The sequence below is a fragment of the Camelus ferus genome, chromosome 23 (genome assembly GCF_009834535.1).
Source record: "Camelus ferus isolate YT-003-E chromosome 23, BCGSAC_Cfer_1.0, whole genome shotgun sequence".
NCBI classification, from domain to species: domain Eukaryota; kingdom Metazoa; phylum Chordata; class Mammalia; order Artiodactyla; family Camelidae; genus Camelus; species Camelus ferus.
Window position 1 is genome coordinate 30,859,052 of NC_045718.1, and position 23,800 is coordinate 30,882,851.

General features: G+C 44.9%; 1 protein-coding gene and 1 pseudogene across 2 annotated transcripts in view; one reads left to right on the forward strand and one right to left on the reverse strand.

The window, feature by feature from the left end:
• CNIH3 (cornichon family AMPA receptor auxiliary protein 3) overlaps nucleotides 1-23,800 on the reverse strand; it is a 194,772-nt gene that overhangs the window by 59,827 nt on the left and 111,145 nt on the right. The gene's annotated exons all lie outside the window — the stretch shown is intronic.
• Nucleotides 22,755-22,863, forward strand: LOC116659446 (annotated as a pseudogene).

Below are 23,800 nucleotides of genomic sequence, written 5' to 3' on the forward strand. Positions count from 1 at the left end.
ATCTCCCTATCTGCAAATAATAGGCTTTTTTTCTCCCTTTACAATATTTAGGCCCTCTTTTTCTATTCTCTTTTTATCAAATTGGCCAGAATTTCCAGAAAAATAAATAATAATGATGATGACTGTGGGCTTCCTTTTTTGTGCCAGTTTTGATGAACAGTCCATATTTCCCTGTTTCATATGATGCTCATTGAGGGTAAGCCTGAAGCTTTTTAATCAGGTTAAGAACATACCCACCTATTCCTAATTTTTAAAAGAGCTTCTATTAGGAACAGGTGTTGAATTTTATTATTTCTGCGATCTTTTATGACGTCTCTTCCTAGTGATCTCTTACGTAAGACAATTATTTCTTAAAAGTACTAACTGCTGCGTTGGTCACATTTGACTGTGCCATTTGGTGATTTTTGTCCCTTAAGATGGCTGCAACATTCCTGAGTGCTTTGGTAGCTTGGGAAAGAGGCTTGGACCTGGAGTCAGCTCACCTTGGAAGTGCAGGGACAGCTCTGTGAATTCAAGTAGAAGAAGCTGCTGGCTCCTGAAGGAGAGACCCAAGCCCCCACCAGACATCCGGATGAGGACGAATGCAGAATGTGCTGTACTTTGGAGGAACATTCATTTCTCTGAGAGAATAGTGAATTGATCTGATAATGGAAGGGGCATTGCCATTTTCAATGTTGTAGAGTGTCAGCAAACTTGGGGCAAGTCCTCTTCCTGGCATGCTGTGTTGTTCCAGGACTTCTGTATAGTTTGGTCTGGTAAGTTTGGTTGAAGGGCATGGCCAGGTATCACTTGAAATGCGACATTCATCTTGGTCATAATTTTGGGGTCTAGCAGTTACATGCAAGAGCCTTGACTTGTTGAGTTGCCCGTCCCACTGGCCATTCATTCATGAATATTTATTGAGCACTTTTCTGTGTCCCACCTTGGGCTCGTGTCTTAAAATGTTGGTTTTATTATTACTCAGATATGATCAGGCCAGCAGATCAGGAGATGACTGTCATTGAAAAGATAGCCTGTTATTCATGGTTCCCAAGAGGAGGGAACATGCCATGTCATGACACAGGAAGCACCAAGGTCAGTTAGCAGGCAGACGGAGAGGGAAGAAAACACGAGAAAGAGCCTTTACTGTGGTTTTTTGTGGGAGGGAACAGGCAAGACAAGATAAACAGGCTTAGAATTGGCTAATTTGAGTTACTTCACTGGGCTCTGGGGTATAGGGGTGCCCTAGTTGTCTGGTACCTAGTGCTGGGTGATTAGGGCAGGGAGGTATGACCCAGAGTGTCAGTGCCCCGTAAGAACCCATGGTTGTGGGGTATGGGCTTTGCATTGATTGGCTGGCATGTGAAAAATGCACCTGCAGGTGAATCCTTTACTGTGTCTAGGAGTTAGTTAGCCCTGGGAGGGGCAGTCTCTCCAGGATCAGTGAGGTCCCAAAATTAAAAAAAAAAAAAAAAAAAGAAAGAAAATACAGAAAATAAAAAGCCATGATTAATGCACAGAGCTTACAATGAGAAAGAGAGATATGGCAAGGTATGAGAAGGGTCAGAGGAAGAACTTTAAGGAGATGTTGGGAAACCGTTCCTGATATTCCATTACTATCTCCTAAAAGGGACAGCAACAGGCCAGGCTGTTGAGTCCTTGAGTTAACAGAAAAATAAACATAATATGGATAACAGTAGGCTACACTCTCTAACTGGGGGAGTGACAGGCTTTTAGTCCTCTGATTTTATTCTTCCCTGAAATGGGTAAAAAATAAAGAGGAGTCCAAGTATAGGGCTGGAAAATTCTTTCACAGTCAGAAGAATGAGAAAGATGCTGTAAATCTCATATTTTTTTTTCTGTGTGACTCTTTCCATCAATGTAGCAATATCTTAATAGTCCCCTGCTGGATGAGGAACCCCTAGTGAGAGCATGTCAACAGGGCTGGATGGGCCAGTCACTCTCCTGACAGCTGGCCCTTCTTCAGATGGTTTTGGGGTCCCTCCATCTCTTCTGTCCTATGTGACAGGGTTGGGTGGGTGATGGGGTGGGAATTTACTACTCAGGATGATTTCTGGAGTATGGAGAAGTCAGCTTAGGTTCACCATCTTTTAGGGCTGATGGAAAATTTTTCTTGCTACAAGTTCATCAGTGGACCACAGAGGCCAGTCTCTGTTCAGCATAAAACTCCAGAAAACAGTTCAGCAAACTGAAGTGTTTGTTAGTGAAGAATAGGACCCAGATGCCCAATCTTTTGGTTTAAAATAAGAAATCTAACCAAGTCTTAGGTTGTATTTATTTTTATATCCATTCATGTGGAAGAAGAAGGTGTCAGTGACCTTTTGGATTATCAATGAAAATTCACAAGCATTTACATCTTTCAGAAAACAGAGATATCAAAGTAATCATTCATCCATTAACCAGAGCAACCAATTCTTCAGTAAGACAATCATTAAGAATTGCAGGGTGTTTTTTTTTGTTTTGTTTTCTTTTCTTACAAGTCTTCTTTACCATTTGCAAGTATTGTCTTATGATGCAGAATAGTATCAAGAAAATGGGGAACTTTTTATCTTCCTGGGATTGTTTTCATCAGCAGTTGAAAGGGGGCAGTTTCAAGCCTAAGCAACTTAATTCCACTTTTTAGCATGTAGGAAAAACAGTAGGCTGAGAATATGAGACTATGGACGGACAGGAAAGGGTAGCATAGGAATATTAATAAGTATATTACAGGGCATGAGAAGTTTTGCATCAAAGTACTAAAAGCTATTTCAATTTTTACAGATTTTTTAAAGAATATCACAGGATATAGTTCTAAACCATAGCAACGTGTCTTAAAATCCTCTCCTCCCTTCTCAATCTTGCTTATACACCTTGTTGATCAAAGCCTCTCTCTCCATTTCATTTCCAGCTCTCTGCCAGCCCTCCCTGATAACCCATCCAAGTGACTCTCAACTTCTTCATCTCCCCTCCTCCCCGTCTCCTACATCTATTTTTTCTCTCCCTCACTGGATATTTGCTTCCTCTCTGATGGAAAAGCACTGGCTTCTCCAACTAGATGTTCCAGCCTGAGCTGACAACTTCAAACTCTCCCTTAGAAGGAGATGGGGAAGAAGATTCAAAGATTCTCTTTCTTTCACAGTCAGGGGGATGGGGAAGATGCTGGAAATCTCGTAACTTAATTTTTTTCTTATGACTCTTACCATCAATGTAGCAGTATCTTGAGGGCTAAGATTAGGTCGTAGGTCTAGGGGAAAAAAAAATGGCCCAACGAACCCAATTGGCATGCTTTTAGTCCAGACCAGTGATCCATGGGTCTGACTGGTGAAGATGCTGTGAGTTTGCAGAGGAACTTTTTCAAATTATACATCTCCATGGAAATTCTGAGCTCTTTCCACTGACTTCCCTTGACTTCTTCTTTTAAATCCTACATTCAGTGTGTCCATAAATCCTGTAGACCTAACTTCAGAATAAATCCAGAATCCACCCACCTCTTGACACCTTCGCTGCCACCACTCCAGTGCAAGCCACTGCCAGGTCCCACTGGGATTACTGCAGCAGCAAACCTGTATTCGTTTCTTGTTGCCACTGTAACAAATTACCACAAACTTTGTGGCTTAACACAACACAAATTAATTATCTTACAGCTCTGGACGTCAGAAGTCCAAAAAGGATCTCACTGGGCTAAAATCTAGATGTCAGTAAGTAAGGCTGCTTTCCTTCTGGAGGCTCCAGGGCGAATCCGCATCCTTGCCTTTTCTAGCTCCCAGGGACACCTGCCTTGCCTGGCTCATGGTCAAGTCTTTATCACGCTGCATCCTCTCTCACTTTCCTGCCTCCCTCTTTCACTTGTCAGGACCCTTGTGGTTACATTGGTCCGATCTGGCTATAATCCGGGATACTATCCCCGGACTACCTCTAGGTCAGCTCATTAGCAACCGTAATTCTAGCTGCAACTTTAATTCCCCTTGCCATGTAAAATAACGTATTTGCTGCTTCCAGTATCCGGGGGTGGCCATCTTTGGGGGCTATTATCCTTCCCACACCTCTAACTCACCTCCCAGCTTCCACTCTGCCTCACTTCCACCTGCTCACATGGCCGCCAAAGTGATCCCACTAAGCTGTTTATCACATCACTTCACTCTGCTCAAAACCTTCCCACGGCTGCCACTTCACTGTCCCAACACCCCTCAGTACCACAACAGTTCTCATCAGCTCTGTTAATAGACTTGCTAATATCGAATAATCCTATCACCTCTGGCGCCAACTCTGCCGCATTATGGAAACAGGTTTGCCTTCTGTTTGCTCGTGTTTCATTTAGAATGGCTTTGCCGATTTTCATCAGTGACGTTGGTCTTTGGCTTTCTGTGTTATCTTTGCTCGCTTTTGCCGGGTAGGACAGATCGAGGGCTATGCATCTTCTGTAGCTCAGAGAAATTGAAGTAGCATAGAAATCATTTGTTCCTGAACATTTTGAAAAAAAATTCCATGCCTTTTAATTTTTTAAAAAATTGAACTGAGCCTAAGTTGATTCAGCATAACACATGTTAAGTAGTAAGGTGGAGAAGTCTCATAGAGCAAGCTTTTAAAAAATATATGTAAGGTGTTGCCTTTCTCCAGGATCCTTCCCGTCCTATTTATCCACTTATTCTAACCCATTTAGAACACAAAAACTTGGTTTCAGTGCTCCTTTCTACCCCATGTCCAGCCATATCTTAGAATCTAACTGCTGAGGTACTCACACTGCCAGGGTTTCAGGCTAGCTTGGTGTCCAAATCCCCACACTGCTCACCAGGAGGCTGACCCAGTTCCCAGACGGCCTGTTCCCCCACTTAGACTCTGTGGTTAACTGAAGAGAAGGCCTGGGATGACATTCTAGGTCTCTGGGGGAGCTAGGAAACACTTCGCCCACCCTTTCCACCTCAGGAGTCCCCTGCATGCACCCTCTGCTGGGCCACGATGAAAATGAAAATGGAATTAGCTGCAGTTCTGCCCACACATGGTAAGACAGTTCAGGTGCTGTGACAAAAATACCACAGCAGACATTTCTTTCTCACGGCACTGGACGCTGGGAAGGCCCGATCGAGGTGCCTGCATGGCTGGTGTCCGCTGAGAGCTCTCCTTCTGGCTTGTGGATCACTGCCTTCCTGCTGTGTCCTCACTCGGCAGAGAGAAGGGGCAAGATCTCCGCTCTCCTCTTATAGGGACACTAATCCCAACACGAGGACTCCACCCTCACGACCTCATCTAAACCTAATCATCTCCCAAAGGCCCCAACTCCTAATGCCATCGCACTGTGGGTTAGAGCTTCCACATACGAATCTGGGGGGACACAATTCAGTCTACAGCAGACAGACATCTCCAGTCAGAAGGAGGTCATTCCCACATTAGTCTAATAGAAGAATCAAATACTGTTGTCCCCCCGACCCCGCCACATACACAGCCTCATTTATTTTGGTAGAACCTACTGACGGGTTTGCACAGCTGCTCTCCTGAACATCACCTCAGCCAGTTTTCATAATCTACCTAAGGGCTAAGAAAGCCCTTCAGAAACTGCTCTCAGAAACAGCCTGAATCCGTTACAAGAGGGAGTCCCATGTTAAATATGTAAACATGATTTTAGAATTGAGACTAGAAGTTCACTCTGTAGCTTAGAGTAAGCCTTTGCTGCCCTGAAGAGCTGACAAGAGGAGTTCTGGAAGCCTTGACTGCCAGGTAATCTGAGGGTCTTTGCTGATCACCTAAACCACATCACTGCTATGAGTAGTGGGCTTTCGTGTGCTTCAGATACCCCAAGACAGAGAGTTGGTTATCCGTGCTGCTCCCACGCACTCTCCCAGTGTTTGCCACAGAGGGTGGGGCATCCCCACTATAGTGTGAAGGGCAGTATTCCAGTCCCCTCCCCGCCTTGACCCTGCACTCAGCACTGCAGCCTTAGAGGTGTATCAGCCACACAACAGGACAGATGGTCAACACAATGCTCCCAGCTGGTCAGAGTAACATGGACAGTCACAGCAATGACCAGTGGCTTACGACTGCCCTGTACGTAGCTCAATATTTTTCTTCTCTCTTTTAACATCTCAAATCAATCAGAACAGTACTACACGTCATAAAGTGATGGGGACAACTAGATGCCACACAAGACCATTAGTTCCGTTTGATTACATAGCAACCTGTGTAAGACCTGACCCCCTCACCCCAGGCAATATATAGTGTAATTGGGGAAACAAGGAAGACACAACAGGAGATTATCCATATATGTATTTACATAGTGTGGATTCAAAGAGCATCAGCTGTTGGTAACACTATGGTTGTTACTGTTAATATGAGGCTATGGTGAGACGCATGCAAACAATGTTGAGAAACACTCATACCTCACTGCTTCATTGTCACCATCCACCCTCCTCCTAGCCTTTGCTGGGTACTCTCCAGAGACAGAAGCCAGGGCCAGGTGTCCACACTGAGCTCTTGGAGTATAAAGAGTCAGAAGCAGGGGTACCAAGCCAAGACCTGAAGAAGAGCCAAGAGTCAGGGCCAGGGGAGCCAAAGCCAAAACCCAAATCCAACCGCTGCTGGTGAGAGGGAGAGGAAGCTATGGGTGAGAAGCCAGGTAGAGCAGAGTAGAAAAGAAGCCAGTTTTGTTGCCGGAGAATAGGTTCTTGTCTCGCACAGGAAAGAATTCAACAGTGAGCCATCGTAAAGTGAGAGTAGATTTATTCAAGGAGATACACACCCCATAGACAGAGTGCAGGCCGTCTCACTCAGAAGGGAGAGCGGCCATGAGGTGTAGGAGTGGTTAGTTTTCATGGGCTGGGTAATTTCATACGCTAATGAGCAGGAAGATTATTCCAACTATTTTGCAGAAGGAGCAGGGATTGCCAGGATTTGGGTTCCACCCACTTTTGGCCTTTTCTGGTCAGCCTGAGGACTGTCATGGTGCCTGCGGGTGTGCCCTGAGGTGCAAGGTCTACTTGTTGAATCTTCCACCATCTTGGGCTGGGTAGGTTCTAACCAGTCTATGTCCTGTCCTCAACTGCTATGTCATTCCTTCAATGGTTGTGCCCTGTTCCCTTCCTTCCTGTCTCAGTTTGAAGCAAATCAAGGAAGATCCTGGAACACTGTCCAAAAGGGTGCTGGAATAGCCACAGTTCACCCTTACAGGCCTCCAGGCATGGCCATGTCTAACCAATAGAAAGCTAACAAGCAAGACTGTAAACAATGCTGTAGGTCAGTGTTTCCCAACACAGGGGTCTGAGGTCCAGCAGCATTGACATCACCTGGGAACTTGTTAGAAATGCAGATTCTCAGGTTCCGCCCCAGACCTGCTGAATATGAAACTCTAAGGGTGGGCCCCAGCATCTGCAATAAGGAACTGCAGTAAGGCAAGCTTTATAAATCAGCATTTCTCTACTTCAGCTATCCTGTAAAACCCACCGAGCAACCCACCCTGCATCAATTACATCAAAATCTCTGAAGGATGGGGCCATGGGACATTCGGCTGTTTTTTTTTAAATGCCCTGGGCCACGTGAAAAGAATGTTCAACATCACTAATTATCAGAGAAATGCAGATCAAAACTTCAGTGAGGTATTACCAACACCAGTCAAAATGGCCATCATTAAAAAGTCCACAAATGATAAATGCTAGAGAGGGTATGGAGAAAAGGGAACCTTCCTACACTGCTGGTGAGAATGTAGTTTGGTGCAGCCATTATGGAAAACAATATGGAGATTCCTCAAAAAACTAAAAATAGACTTACTAAATGATTCAGCAACCCTACTCCTGGGCACATATCCTGAGGGAAGTCTAATTTGAAAAGATACATGCACTCCAATGTTCACAGCACCACTATTTACAATAGCTAAGACATGGAAGCAACCTAAATGTCTATCGACAGACGACTGGATAAAGAAGCTGTGGTAATTTATACAATGGTATACTACTCAGCCATAAAATAGAACAGAATGCCATTCGTCGCAACATGGATTGACCTAGAGATCGTCATTCTAAGTGAAGTAAGCCAGAAAGAGAAAGAAAAATACCATATAGTGTCACTTATATATGGAATCTAAAAAAAAAAAAAAAAAAAAAAGACACAAACTTATTTACAAAAGAGAAAGAGACTCCAAGACATAGAAGACAAATTTATGGTTACCAGGGGGAAAAGGGGTGGGAAGGGATAGATTGGGAGTTTGAGATTTGCAGATACTAACTACTATATATAAAATAGATAAGCAATTTTCTACTGTGTAGCACAGGGAACTATATTCAATGTCGTACAGCAACCCATAATGAAAAAGAACATGAAAATGAATATACGTATTTATATGGATGACTGAAACATGCAGTGCACCAAAAATTGACACAACACTGCAAACAGACTATACTTCAATAAAAAACAAAACAAACAGATGAAAAAACACCCTGGGCAATTCCAGTGATGGAAAACACTAGCTTTAAAAACTGCCCTAAGGAGAAATCCCTTTACAAATGAAAGGCATTAATACGTCATCATTTTTACCCAGGCTGGAAACAGTGAAGAGACCGTACGTTCCGATTTTATCAGCCCTCTTCTCTGGGTTTCAGGAAGCCTTAAATGAGATGGCTTATTGGAAGGACCTTTAACTTGAACTGGCTGTAGCTAGCGAGGCTTCCTCCTCTCCTGCCCAACGGATTACTCCAGAGGAGAAACTATAATCCTTTAAAGTGAGTAAGGGCAAGCTTTCCAGAAACCCGGGATCAACACAGCAGAACTGTGTCATCTCATGAAAGACCTGCTCAAGACCAAATGCTTTTTCAGCTGAAATGAAAATTAACTCCGAAGTCAATACAGGTTTATTGCGTTCATTGTAACGGAAGATCTGCTTACAAATTTCATTTGCTTAAATCTTTACTGTCTGCTCAGCATTTTGATCTCTTGGTTTTTTATGCTTCTCTACTGAATTTCAGTCAGGAACATTCTTATGCCCTCTCTGGGTTTTCCTCCTTCTTGTCTTTTCTTCTCTCAGTTCCTCCTACTCTTCCCCTCCCTCTTTTCACACGTTCTGAGAAATGCTGGGTAGACTGAATGTGAATTACACATCCTTGGGGCTGCAGCCTGCTTGTGTTAAAACCACTTGCAGTTACCTCCAGCCATAATTGTCATTAAAATTTGATGCAATTATTTGCTAAGTGCACTTACAAATTTACCAGAGAGGCTAGATTAATTGCCATTCATATATTAAAGATTCCCATCATATTAAGGGGCCGCTTAATTCCTTCCTTCTTCTAAACTAATTACTCCCTCCACAAGCAGTATGTGTTTAGTAGTCTCTGAATAAATACCAAGCCAGTCCAGTCTTCGTTAAGCTCAGCCCAAATCAGGCAGACACGCGGGGTCCCCAGGGCAGCAACACCCACCCTGATCCCTGTGTGTGGAGCTGCCTCCCTTGGCATCTTTCTCTGGCTGCCTCCTTGCCAACAGGTGAACCATGCTCTCTCTCCCCACAGTAATGTTTCTGAACATTTATTTGCTTCTTTTTTGAGTGATAAGGTATGTAGATGCAAAAATAACCTCCCACTTCTACAAAGCCAGCCTCCTCACTGAGCTGCAGGGGATGACTGTAGGTGGGTTGGTGGTAGGGAACTGTGCTGGTTGCATTAAATCCCAAGCCGTGTGCAATTAGGTGAGTGGTGTGAGGATGTCTGGGAAGTTGCCCGTCCCTTTCCTTCTACCCGGCCTGCTTTAGCTCTGCAGATTAATCTGCACCCACTCCCACTCTCCTCCCACCAGCGCTCCCGCCCCCGCCCCAGGCCTTGCACTTCGCAGCCATTACCAACATAGTAAGAAAAGCACCCATTTTGGTTCACAAACACCTTCACATCTCGTTTTCACTGAGAACAATTCCATGACTTGACTTAAGAGGCGTGTTCTCCATTTTACAAATAGCAGAAATCGGCTCTAGGAGTTTCTGTGACGTGCCCCAGGCAGAACTCAGACTCTGCCACTTCCTGCCTGCAGCTCCTTGGGGGAACTGTGGAGCTGGCTGGCACTCTGGAGTCATAAACCACACCCCCCACTCCTGCTCCTGGGCTCTGTGTGCCTGGAGCCATTGACACCTCAGCACCTACTCCCCACTGGGAGGCCCTTCGCATACCTGCATTTTTGCAAGATATAAAACATCTTCCCTTGAAGTGTGTTTACCCTAACAAAACCCATCGCCCCAGGAGACAGCCCTGCTCACAATACCCTCAGCAGACAGGTCTCACCTCCTGCCCTTATCAAAGTCACAAATCCTATTGTTCAGGGAAGTCCCTGACAGATCTTACAACCAATCAGGTACCTGTGCACGAATTGATCATGCAGCCCCTGCTCCTTGTGTGCACAGCCTCCTCCCCACAATAAAAGACCCTGCCCGCCCACCCTTGGCGCTCACGCAGGCACCTCTCACCTGTGTGGCCCGCTGTTGCTTATAGCAGCATACCTATTAAATCTTCCTAAACTTTTCTTGGTATCTGGTAATTCTTTATCAGCCCGCATCACTGTCGCCATGTGTGCCCACAACAGGAACTACACAGCCTCTCTGGGGCACTGTAGTCTTCTGGAAATACCCATTTCTCCTGTGAGCTGGTGCTCACCCACACACCAGGCTCCATGTCCCAAATTAGAGACATTCCATTTGGTTGAGGCTTTGGGTCTGAGTTAAAATTTACTGCCTTTGAAGGATAGCACCTTAAGTTTCCATCAAATATGAACAGTACCTTGATTAGGATTCATGTTCAGAATGCTTTTAACCGAGCGGAGACTGAGGGTCTAGCAAAGAAGAGGGCAGATTTGTTGAGACCAGAAAAGGAAAGGTAGGGTGAAACAGGCAGGCCCCCAGAAGGGGGCACTGAGAACACTTTGGGATCTGGGTGGGGGACACAAAAGTGGACAGAGACAGAGAAAGGAGAGGTACCAACTCCACATCTTGTTTTAGCTTCAGGGCAGCCCCATCTCCTAGAACCCACATGTGCCATCTGACTTGAAATTTCCTCTCTGCTCAGGTCTGGAAGGCCAGGAACACAGCTCATCTCCACCATAAAAGACCTCAGCACCCCCCCCCCCCCCCGCCATGCTCTCACAGACACCTCCCATCTGTGTGGCAGCTGTTTCCTATAGCAACGTATCTAGTAAACTGTCCTTTGTCTCTTAAACTTTTCTTTGTCTCTGGTAAATTCTTTTACCGCCTGAGACACTGGCCCACCTTGTCCCCCAACAATATGCACAGACACACATAAACATTCACACAGAACAGAGATTTTAAAGCTTCCATTTTAGAATTTCAGCTATAGATCAGGTACAATAATACAAAACTCACTAGTTTAAAAGAGGTTGGATCCAAATTACATTTCTGGCAGATGGACTAATTTAAAGTTACCTGCTGAGATGGGTAAAGTTTATTAATTTTTAGAGGAAGACAGATTTTTCATTCACCTAAGTTTCAAAATAACCCTTCCTCCTTTTGTTTTCCTTCTGATAAAAATCACCTCCCTGCAGTTGGTGTTTTAAAGAGATAACCTAGATAAGAGTTCCTGAGGGAATCAAGTAAAACATTTACGTCTCAAAGGCGCGGGAAAAGAATACAAGTTCCTCTAAGAAGGACTTTTGTTTCTTAAGGCTAGAATTTTTGCAATACCTACAAGACTTTTAAGATGAATAGGACAGGTTAATTGTTTAAAAAGATAGATAGACTTTGACCTGTTTCTAGAGCTGCATTTCTGGTTTTGCAAAGATTTATAAGATAAGGACAGTTGCCTTTAATTTCTCAAATAATGGGGTTGCAACTTAAATGACATTATAATTTGAGCCACCCATCCAACCATATTATCTTCAAATTGCTTCTTTGTATCAGAGAGATTTCCACCTAAGATGGAAATCAAAAGACTTATATGTTCTGGGTTTAAAGCTTTTGTCTTTGGAATGTTTTAATAAAATCTTTCATAAAGACTTTAGAAGGCTTTTCTTTTCCTCTGGGTGCAGAGTTTTATTTTAGCATCGGGGAGGAGGCTTCAACAAAGTTCCCATCAGGTTCTGAATATCAACTTTCTGTTTGGCCATTTCCTCACTATAGAGCTACTTCGAAAAAAAATCCTTTCAAATACCTCATCAGTTTTCAGCTGGGACAAACAGTAAATATTTCTGTCTGTATTGAACAACCGCTTGGACTCAAGAAGCACCCCCAAAGAGGGTAGAAAAGATATTTTATTTTCCTCTGTCTACTGAGTAGTACAGACAGAGATCCAGGAGAGCTGGCTAGGGTGAGAATTCTCCCTCTAGCCGGCTTTTGCCAGTTTCCCAGGATCCCATCTGTAGTGGGATCTAAAGCAGAGAGTAGCCCTGGTATCTACCAGAATTTGGCAGTTATTTTTTCTCTCATGAATTTTAATTTTTGTTTCCCCTTGGCTATTTAAGGGAATAACAGCAGTTTACCAGAAAAATCCCTCAGAGTCCCATCAACCCTGGGAGAAGCCCATACAGGGGCCCACTTTTGAGGGTGATATGGGGGCGTCTGTAAAGCCACTAATGAGGTGGAATATTGTTTACAGTCTCTTTAGAGTGGAAATACAGTTCAGACCGGATTACTAGGCTGAGCATTAAAATAGGGGAGCAGAGGAGTTATGACAGTCTTTTGTTTTAGATACCTCTTGTGTCTTTAATTTTTCTTTAGCCTTTTATAATCTTTCAATGAAGTTATTTTGGAATTTTGAAAGCATTTGGAATTTTCTGCTTGCCAGTTAAAACAGATATCACATTGTTTGATTTGGGAAAACTTGCTTTCAAGTGCACTTCTTAAATGAATGAGCTTATCTAATTAGAATGTTCCCTATAATGGCCACTATAATTCTAATTTTTTTTAGTAAGATTTTGCCATTTTTGTAGATATTTATAGCTTCCAGGACCATAGTTCCTAGACATAAAATAGGCAAGTGTGCCAAAGGTGGAATGCTCAACTCTGGAATTTAAGGGTCCCATTGTTATTATTTATTTATTTATTCAGCTAAGACTTTGGGTCTCTCAGAACCAGTGTAATACTTAAAAGGGCTGTGCCACTGAGTTGGGAATAGTGTTATGTTTTACAGTGCATCTCATTGCATGGAAACTTTCTTGAGGTTGGTGGGTGACCTAGTGTCAATCTAATGCATTTTCCATGACCAACTTATCCTAATGTGAATATTTTTGGTTACGTGGCAAGCACTCTAACAGCTTTTAAATGCTCAACCCATGCTCACCAATTTTTGCAGCTTTTTGGCTTCTAAGATTTCCACTAGATATAGCCTTTAGCTACACAAAATGCATTGGACCCAATACAGCTGAACTCAGTCGAGTTTTTAAGTCAGATCCAATCTGACTCTGGACCTAGTCCAGTTTTTAAGTCAGACTCAGTGCAGCTCTGGTCAGTAACCACCAACAGTTCCCAATGTGGAATCTGAGGACTGGGGAAACCAGCAGACCCTAAAGAATGAGGACTGTACACTGATTTCAAACTAGTGGGGAACCGCAGTTGCCACTGTGGAATCTGGGGAAGCATTCCCCCTGCAAAATGGGGAATTGCAGACTAATCTTCCACTAGTTTTCAACACTGAATTTGGAGACAGAACCAAGAGCTCAGTTTTCCAATCAAACGGGGAACATTGGAAAGCCAATTAGAGCAGGAGCTTGACTCAAAGAGAGTACAGCTCAGAACCAAGAGGAATTTACCCACGGTCCTCAGAAACAGCAAGAAAGACAGAAAACTCAAAGGGTCCACAGGTACACCTATGTTTCTTGTTGTCCCCAAAGCCATCATAAGTCTCCTTCAATCCCACTGCTGCCACAAAATCTGTTTTAAAAAATCAACAGGGTAAATTTAAAGATCTAATTGGCTTTATTCAATGATTCATGAATTGGGCAGCAACCTACCTAGTATATAGAATGGAGCTCCAAGGAGCTGTACAAGATGGGAGATTTTTATAGACTGAAGGGGGAAGAAAGAGGAAGTTTCTAGCAAAGAGTGGATTGTTTTAGTTAAATTTACCTTGCTATGAGGGGTGGCAAGGGGATATCAGGGGGATTATCTTACTAGTGCTGACCGGGTAATTCCAGATTGACTGGTTAAAGTTCACATTCCTGGGAGAGGCTGAAACTACAATTAGGTTACATAATAAGTCTTGGTTTGCTGACCTGGGACTTAGCACAAGTAACTCCATTTTGGGTATATTGTTTCTCTTTTTAAAACAATGCTAATAAATTTCTGGGTTTTTTCCTTCTTGTTAATCTGTCTTGTTATAGGAGCCCCAGCTGGAATTTAAAAGGATGGAAACAGAATTACTTTTCCTCCCTTACAAAAGAAATGAATGAATTTAGGCTCTCTCCCCTAATGCTGTACACTTTGGTGGTGTCTTACGGAGAGTGGGGACTGGGTTTTACTTCTCTCTGCATCTGAAGCACTGGTATGATGCCAACAGGCAATAAATGCCATTAAAACATTCATTTGATGTTGCTGATCCATGGTCCTTGTCTCATCTTCACAGTTGCTCAGGCTTTCTGCGGATTGTTTTGTGTTCTTGTGTGCATGAATTCAGGACCTGGGGGCTTGAGCCTTTCACTAGGAGGCAGCTGACATTCTCTGTGCTGCTGTGAAGCTGCTTACTGCTAACACGATCTGATGCTTCCCCTGCTTCTACTTCAAACCCCATGTAACATCCTTTCCTACAGCTCCCAATGTCTAAACTCCCTCCTTTAGATGCTTTCTCTGGGCAGTTCCTCATCCCTTACTCTAAGAGCTGACTCCTCTCCACCGCCTCAGTTTGTCTAAATCCTTTACTAACCACTCAGTCATAAAAAAAAGAATGAAATATAACAGACTCACGGACATAGAAAACAAACTGTGATTACCAGGTGGGGGAAGTGGGATGGAGGGATAGATTAGGAGTTTGGGATTAACAGATATATATTACTATGTACAAAATAGATAAACAACAAGGACCTGCTGTATAGCACAGGGAACTATATTCAATATCTTGTAATGAGCCATAATGGAAAAGAAACTGAAAATATGTATTTGTATGTGTGTATATATATAACTGAATCACTTTGCTGTACATCTGAAACTAACACTGTAAATCAACTACACTTCCATCAAAATAAGAATAAACCTACAAAAAATAATTAGAATAGCTAGAAAGGAGAAAAAATCTGTACTAATAATAAAATCTATACTCATTTTAAAAAAGAATAAAATAATGCCATTTGCAGCAACATAGATGGACTTGGAGGGCATTATGCTAAGCGAATCAAGTCAGACAGAGAAAGACAAATACTGTATGGTATCACTTACACGTGGGAATCTAAAAAATACAACAAACTAGTGATTATAACAAAAAAGAAGCAGACTCACAGATACAGAAAACAAATTATTGGTTACCACTGGGGAGGTGGGGGTGTGGTTACCAGTAGGGGTTGGGAAATACAAACTATTGGGTGTAAGATGGGCTCAAGGATGTTTGTACAACACAGGAAGTACAGCCTTTATTTTGTAATACCTGTAAATGGGAAGTAACCTTTAAAAATTGTATTTAAAAACATACATACATACATACACACATAAAATCACGGTTTAACTGAGCCAGAGATTTAAAAAATGATGCAGTGCAGATCTTTAAATGTTGACTGCAATAAATAATTTTGTTAATTATTATCTGGTCAACTTAGAATCTCATGACTAATAAACACAGTATGAAATAAAGGGGAGTATTTGCAAAAAGAAAAAGTCTCCACCTCAAAGGATTGCTGTGAGGATAACTGAGGACAAGTACGCAGCATGGGGTTTGGCATAGAGCAAGTGCTCAATCAACAGTAGCACACCCCCTTGGTGTTTCCCTTGTGTGGAGGGAGCTCCGATAGCATCACGCTCGTTAGCATCACACTCCGGGCTCATCTCCACGACATCAGTCAGGGTGGAGAGGAGTGATACCACATCTATACATGGCAGGAGCAAAATGGCCTTGCCTGGCTCTGTTGCCTTTTTTTCCTCTTAGGAATGAACCGGCCCCAAAGAGTACAAATCCTCCTTGTTCCTCCAGAGACAGACTCTGTCTTTATGGGAGAAAGGGGAGGAGGTGGGGGTGGAGGGGAAGAGGAAGGCTGTGCAACCCTGATCCACCCTGGATCCCTCTTCCCAGCCGCATCTCTGCCTAATCCAGGGTTCGGTAGTAGGAAGCTGTAGTATGTGGCTCCAGTTACTGTCACTGCCAGTGACCCACTGGAAATTTTGCGTTTCCCATCTCCTCGATTCTGAGTTTTTCATGTTTAGAAGTTCAGGTTCAGCAGTTGGGGGCAATGAGGGGAGTGGTCCATTCCCACCAGAGGATATACCAAAAGAGCCACTGAACTGTAAGTAATGGCTACTGCCAGGGCACTTGGGGCTTGTTGTGCCAAGGAAGTTGGCAAGAAGCAGAGTTACCTTCTTGGCAGGAGAAATTGACCCTGACTGGGAGGAGGCAGGGCTGCTGTGCACAGTAGGGGTACAGAGAAATCTGGGGCCCAGGCCTTCTATTTGGCATCTCTTGACATTCCCTTGACCAGTTTCAACAGTAAACGGACAGCTTCAGCAACTGTGGCCAGAGGAAGATACGATGTCCAGGGATTAAAGTCATCAGGGATGGGAGGCTGAAACACACCACCTGGCCAGCCACTTCTCATTTTCTGAGGATGAGGGAGACGGTGAATATCACTTGTGGCCTCAAGACCAGCTCCTGTGATGAGGGCTATAGTTTGTTCCACTAACATTCTTCTTACATGCTTCTGCCAGGAAAAGAGGCCTGCCAGCATCCTGGAGAAGCTGCTTTCAGAAATTAAATGAAGACATGGATTCGTGAAGTGGACGCACTCATGAGCTGCCAGGCTCTACTTTGAGGACCAAAGGACAGTTTCCCTTCTGTTGAGAGAGCTGCTGGCTGACAGCCCTCAGCCAATAGCCCTCTCTGGGAATTGTCCTTGACTGGAATATCACTGTCTTCCAAGGCCACATCCCTTGCCAGAGGCAGCCTAAACTCCATGACTGACTGACAGAAAAGTACGAAGACCCTGCATGCTCCAGGGAGTCGGCTGAGGCCTCTGCCAAGACTGCAGCATTGCTACTTTTCTCTCTGCCAGCCCTGCTTTCATTCCGCTTCCTCCTATGACTGCCGATCCCGAAAGAACTCCCTAAGAGATCTCCCGCAATCTAATCTCCGTCTCAGACTTTCTTCCCACCATCCTGCGACAGAAACCCATTTTGCTCTCACTAAGCATGTTCTCCATGTTAGCCCTTATCCACAAATAAGATGCTATCTGGTTTACATCTCCCTTACTCTCTGCCTTATATCTGACTCAGAATCTGGACAGGAACGGAGGCGCTATTTATGGGACTGCTTCAAAACCCCAGTCATTATGGATAGAAAATCCAGGAAAGACCAGTGCACAGAGGCAAGCCAACGGTGTCACTATCATGTGGACCATCACTGACAGAAGAGGAACCCGGCCAAGAGCCCAGGATTCAGGGAAGCGAGGAATGGACTCAACCACAGTGAAAGGAAAGGAAATTTAATTTCAGGCTTTATCCTTCCTAAGCAGCCTCACTATAGAGCATCTTTCAGTCAAGGATCAGGTTGAGAATTTTCTGACAATAATGAGGGACAAGGTCTTAAAAAGCTCTTGATAACCTCATCATCTGGCCAGTCACTGGCAGTGGGCTCTGGTGAAGACAGCACGGCCTCGAGACAAGAGTGACCAGCGTCTGACTCTATCGCGGTTTTTCTAGCTTGATCTGCATGACCCTAAACTGCTTAACTTTGCCTACTTTCCTCATCTGTAAAATAGAATAAGAAGAAGCTTGCAGAGTTGGTGGGAGGATTAAATAAGATAATGTATGTAAAGCCCCTAGCACAGAGCCTGGCTTTCAAGAACCCATAGAATTTTTCCATAAAGAGTTTCCAAGCTTCTCAATGTGATGCGTTATGACTGGTCTCTCTTGGCCAATTCATTTACCTCCCACTGTGCCATTTCTAAATAGGGAGACTATTTACACTTGGGCAGAACAAGATGTGAGTTTGGGGGCAGCTATATAGGGCAGGGAGCCATCTAATAAGCATGGCTTATTTTTATCTGCCACTTCTACATTTGAGATGCCACGATTTTGATACAGGTCAGCCCTTCTGGTAAAATGATATTCTTGCTCACCTGCAAAGGGTAAGTTATATAACGCCACTCGGTCTCAAGGGACAGAAAGCAGTCAGCTCCAAACATAGCGACGTGTTGAAGCACCACTTAAGGACATGTGAGATCGGGAGACCAGAAGGCCAGGGCTGGATTGGACAAGATGGTGACATGGCCAGGACAAGGATCTTTGCCAGGACAGTGCCACCCTAGAAATGAAGGCTCCTTAGTTCAATTCTTGAGTCATTTCCCCCAGTCCATTGCAAGAAGACAATGTCAATGATTCAGGGAAATGCTTACCTTCAGAAGGAGGAAATGCTGAAAGGAAGTATCAAAGGGATTAGATAAATCCAGGTTCAAGGTTCCCACCAGGGAGGACTCACCCCTCGGCCCCGCCCTTTGGTGCCATATCTTTCAGACTTCTGCTGGCAGCAGAGTCTTTGGCTGGATCCCCCTTTGGCAGACCCAGAATGTTCCCATATCCCTGGGCTCCGGCTTAAAAAAATCCAAAAACAAGAAAATGGGTCTGGCCAAGGGAGGGAGCAAGACAAGCAAGGGGGCCTCCTGAGGAGTCCAGACCCCCAGCCCCAGCTGAGCTGGCTCTGTGGCGAGTCCTTGGGGCCTTAGAACCAGACCCAACTGGCATCTGCAAGGACAAGCCTACCTGACCAACCAGGGAGTGGCCTTGTCAGCTGCTCTGGGCTGTTTTTCTCTTCAGCGCACTGTACAGCAAGCTTTCACCAAACAAATCCAGGAAGCGGGGGAATGTGGATTCTCTGTCCCCAGCTTCCTTTCTCCTCACCCTTTCACTGTCTCTCCGCCTCCGTTCAGTGCTCTGAACTGTCTTCTCTGAAATCTCCTCTGGGATGGTTTACTGGCTTATGCTCATCTGACTGCACAGTGGAAGGTTCTGTCCTTTGTGGAAGGTATCCCCAGACTCCGAGAACGGGGAGTGGCTCAGGTACTCCAGAGGGCTCTGGCGACCCTGACCTTCCCACCACCACAGCCCTGGCCACCCACATGTGGGACTGACCCCTTCACTGCCCTTCAAGCCCTTTCCTCCTATTACATCAGTGTATGCATCAGATGGGGCCCTTGGGCAGAACTACCTCTGGCCATAATAATAATAATTATAATAATACCACCATCAACTGAGCACCAGGACACAAAGGGTGCCTCATCCATTATTTTGTTTAATCCTCACAACACCCCTGTGAAAGCAGGTACTATTGTTTTTCCATCTCACAGACAAGGAAGCCAAGACCTGGAAAGGACAAATAACTTGCCCAAGTCTTGTAGCGAGTCAGCAGCAGAGCTGACGTTCGCCGTCAGTTCCAGTTGACTGCATTGCCTGGGCTCTTAACCACATTCCTCTGTGTAGCTCCAGATGCTTCTGAACAGGAGGAGCCAGGTGCATACTTCAGCTCCACTGCCCTCCTCCAAGAGTGCTCCTTAATCTCACCCCCCGACCCCGCCTGCAGCTCCCCACCCCAAGGCTGCACCTTGCTCACAGCTGCCCTGCTTCGCGTGCTGACGTGTCTGCTTCCCTGAGCAGAGTGAGGATGTTGGATGGCTCTTGAGAGCGGGGGCTATGTCCTACTCGCTCTTACATCCTTGTGTCCTGTGTAGACCCTGGCCCATAGTGGTGCTGAATGTAAAGGCTTCGAGGCTTTCCCAGAGAGTGGAGCAGTCACGTAGGGGCAAGTGGTGCCAGGTTGAGGAGGCAGGTGGCAGCTGAAATGGGACTGTCACTCAGCCAGCCTAGAGCCACATCCCCCCAGAGGGGGTGCCCATTTTTAAGACACCAAAGGCACCCATGGGATAACTCAGCCATTCTGAACTGGAATGAACAGTGTGACAGCTGGAGTCCACATCAGGCAGCCCCAGTGCTTCCAATCTAGTTTGTTTCAGGCATCCACTTGTTACGTTTCATCAGTGGGGATGTGTTACGGACTGAATGTTTGTGTCCCCCACCCCCCAACAAATTCATATGTTGAAACCCTGTCCCCCAGGGTGATGGTGTTAGGAGGTGGGGCCTTGGGAGATGACTAGGATTAGATGAGGTTGTGAAGGTGGGGCCCTCATGAATGGGATTAATGCCCTTACAAGAGTCAGAGAGAACTCACGGCTCCCTCTCTCCACCATGTGAAGACACAACGAGAAGTTAGCAGTCTGCAACCCAGAAAAAGGCCCTCACCAGCACCAGCCTTGCCGGCACCCTGATTTCAGACTTTCAGCCTCCAGAACTGTGAGAAATAAGTGTCTGTTACTTATAAGCCACTCAGTCTATGGTACTTCACTATAACAGCCCGACTGAGGCAGGGTATGATCAGACCTGCCTGGTTTGGCTCAGACCACTTAAACATTTTCAATACTAAATCCTGAATAGGTCAAATGTAGCCTCCCCCATCCTGTCTGGGGACTTGAAGTCTCAAGAAGGAGCATGCAGCTGTGAGTTTCCTGAGGTGAGTTTCTTAGGCCCAAGTCACTCTCTCATCTTCCCTGACAGCCCAAGCTTGGTTCCTTTCAATTATGTGCATGAAAAATAGCATTTAAACTAGTAAACCCTATCCCAGAGTAGTCTTACATTATTCAGCACCAGAGTAATGGTCCTTTAAATAGTACCTTAGAGTCACCTCTCCGCCACTACATCCTTATCTTTACAAATAAGAACCAACCTCACCAACACCAGGATGAAATCAGCTAAACATAAAAGATGCTGGTAATTCGTTCGATTATTTATGTCAGGTAAGGGTGGAGGGCATCTCCTGGACAGCAAGAGAAAATTTAGGGTCTCTAAAGCTCATTTCAGCTGCCAGGTTAGCCCAGGCCCAGCGCACAGAACGCAGGCGCTGGGGCTAAACTCATCAGCAGGGCATCGGGCTTACCACAGTGTGATCTCACTTCCCCGACCATGGTCTCCTCACCTGCTAATATGGGGAGGGTCTTGGCACCTGGCCTGTAGGATTATGGTGCGGGTTTAGCAAAATAGTCCCAGTGAAGTATTTAGCATGGTGCCAAGCATGGAGAAATGCTTACATGTAATTAAAACCATTCCATTTTTAAAAACATGGTTCCTGCCTGAGATAAAATTAAAATAATTCCAGAGAGATTCGACCCTTTAAAAAACTCTGCCAGCAGAGAGTTAGTCTTACTGTCAGAAATTGTGCCTGACACGTCTTGCGGAAGCCAAGAGGTTGTAATTAAGTTCACTGCATAGCACGAGAAAAACAGAGGGGGCCGGGGCTCCCTCCCTTTTGTCACCCATTTGTTTCCCCAAACTGGGACAACTGGGCAAAAGAATCCATTCATTTATTACCTTTATTTTTTTAAATCTTTTTTCCCCTTAACAGAGGCACTGGGGACTGAACCCAGGACTTTATGCATGCCCAGCATGTGCACTACCACTGAGCTATACCCACCGCCCCCCATCCATTTATCGCACTGTCATCTTCCACATGCCCAGCACTCGCTCACTCTCCTGTTTTTGTTCTCCTTGGTGACCTCCAGGTCCGGCAGGTGGCACAGTGGTTCCAGCTGTGCCCGGGATTCTCTGACCCAGGAGACCATGGGGTCTTGAGTAAACTCCCTCTCAGCTCAACTCACCCCTGGGACTGAGGGTCATGGGGGTCATCTTTGGGCTGTGTTGAGGGGAGCACACCTGAGCCTGGACCAGGGAAGCAGCAGAGCCAAAATGTTAAGTACCAAGAGGAGGTACTCTTGGCCCCAGTTTGCCCAGGACCATCCCAGTTTAGGACTGAAATTCCTGGACAAACTGGGGGTGGCTGGCCACCCGAGGAGAATCCTGGAAGTCTTCTCATAGGTGGTGCCTGTGCAGAGGTGTCAGTCATGTCAGGGTAGACAGTAGCCCAAAGCACTGACCCCAAACTTCCCAAAAGTGTTGAAATAGCCTTTTGGGTTTCTTCAAGTGCCTTCAGGAAAATCAGCACTAGTCACCAGCCTCTCGCTGTGTAAGACCTTTGATGTACTTAAGCATCATTCTTCTTTCACCCTTCATTATTCTTTAGTTTGAGTAGTACCTGTCCCTTCAGGCCACGCACTCGTGTCATAATCCCCTTGCCTCTCTCCTCTGAGCTCTCCCCACAGTGGCCCCAGCTGTTCAGTTTGGAACCAGAGAGGAACCAAAGGCTCCGGCCATCGGGTCCCTCCTCTGGGCCAAATTCTCATCTTTAGAATCCAAGAGGCAGCAGGGGCTGCAGGTTCAGGGCCCATGAGATTCTAACCTGGCCTCGTCCGAACCCGAATGTTTGTCACAGCATCCAATTTCCCTCTGGACCTTCTCAGGGGACTGGGAGGGTGAGACGTAACTCTGAAAACTGTCTGACCGAGGGTGGCACCAAATCAGAGTGCTGGGACTTTCTCAGAGCACCACTTCTTCCTGACCATCGGACTCCTATGCCCACTCTCAGGGCTCTTAGCAGCCCCCTTCGAGTGCACCTGCCTCTGTGACACCTCCCCCGAGAAGCCTCCCCAACTGCTCCCTTCCACTCTTCAGCCCCTTCTATAAACTCCAGGTGCCCCCAGAGATTGTACCACAAAAATTCCCACTTAGTGACTGTCTTAAGACTATACTTTCAGGGACCATTCCTGTAATTTGTTACCAGAGGAATTTCTCAGAACATGTGGAACCCAGAAGAATCCACAGAAATCAAGTCTCATGATTTCGGGGGAAAAAAAGACTTTCTTGTTTTGTTTCTTGACTGTTTCATGTTAATTTTGTCTCCCCAATGCTATTTCAAGATCTTTTCAGAACAAGAAGCTCATCTCACTTATTCCCTTATTTCTTTTTTAACCTTCACAGAAACTATCAGGGCGTCAGGAAGCTAAAAAGCATTCAGTAAATACAATCAGAGGGTGATGAATGAATTCTGAATACAGCACCACTCAGTATGGCACCTCAACTGCCAAAGCTCAACAGGTGTTTGTTGAATGAATGAATGAACACTCCCCTGTCTTGGAGTTGGAGCCTACTTATCCACATTCCTCTATTCACCCGAATAAGAATTCACCAGAAACAGAATAAAAATATAAAAAGATGGAATGAGACAAAAATACAATAAAGTGGGATGTAGCACTTGGTAATAAAGTGATTCCTCTACTTTCGATGGAGAAATTCTGGCCCCTCATCCTCTCGTTTATCAGCAAAGGGAGCTGAATGTATATTTGAAATACACATCCACCCCTTCCTATGGGATTTTCATTTGTGTCACCTTTCAAAACCCCCTGCTTTTTCAGTAGCTGTCAGGCAAGCCACAAGATGGCAAAATTTAATATTAAAAAATAGTAGCGTACATTTAAACTGTGGATGTTCTGAGAAAAAAAAAATCTTTCCTAGTACTTTGAATGCTTTCAGCTGCTGTCTGCACATTGCACAAATAGATTTCTATTTACTAATAGTGGCAATTAAGGCAAAGTCTTATGCTTAACAAAGTGACTGCTTGCTCTAGCAGATATGCAAATCAATTTGCCTTTCATGCTTAATTTTTTCATCTAGTTTGGTATGTGGTTCCCACAAGCTCAAAAGGAACACCCTCTGTACTGTAACATCCCTTTTTCTGTCCACATATGAAAACTTAACTGGCAGTGACCAGAGATTCTGCTTAAAGAA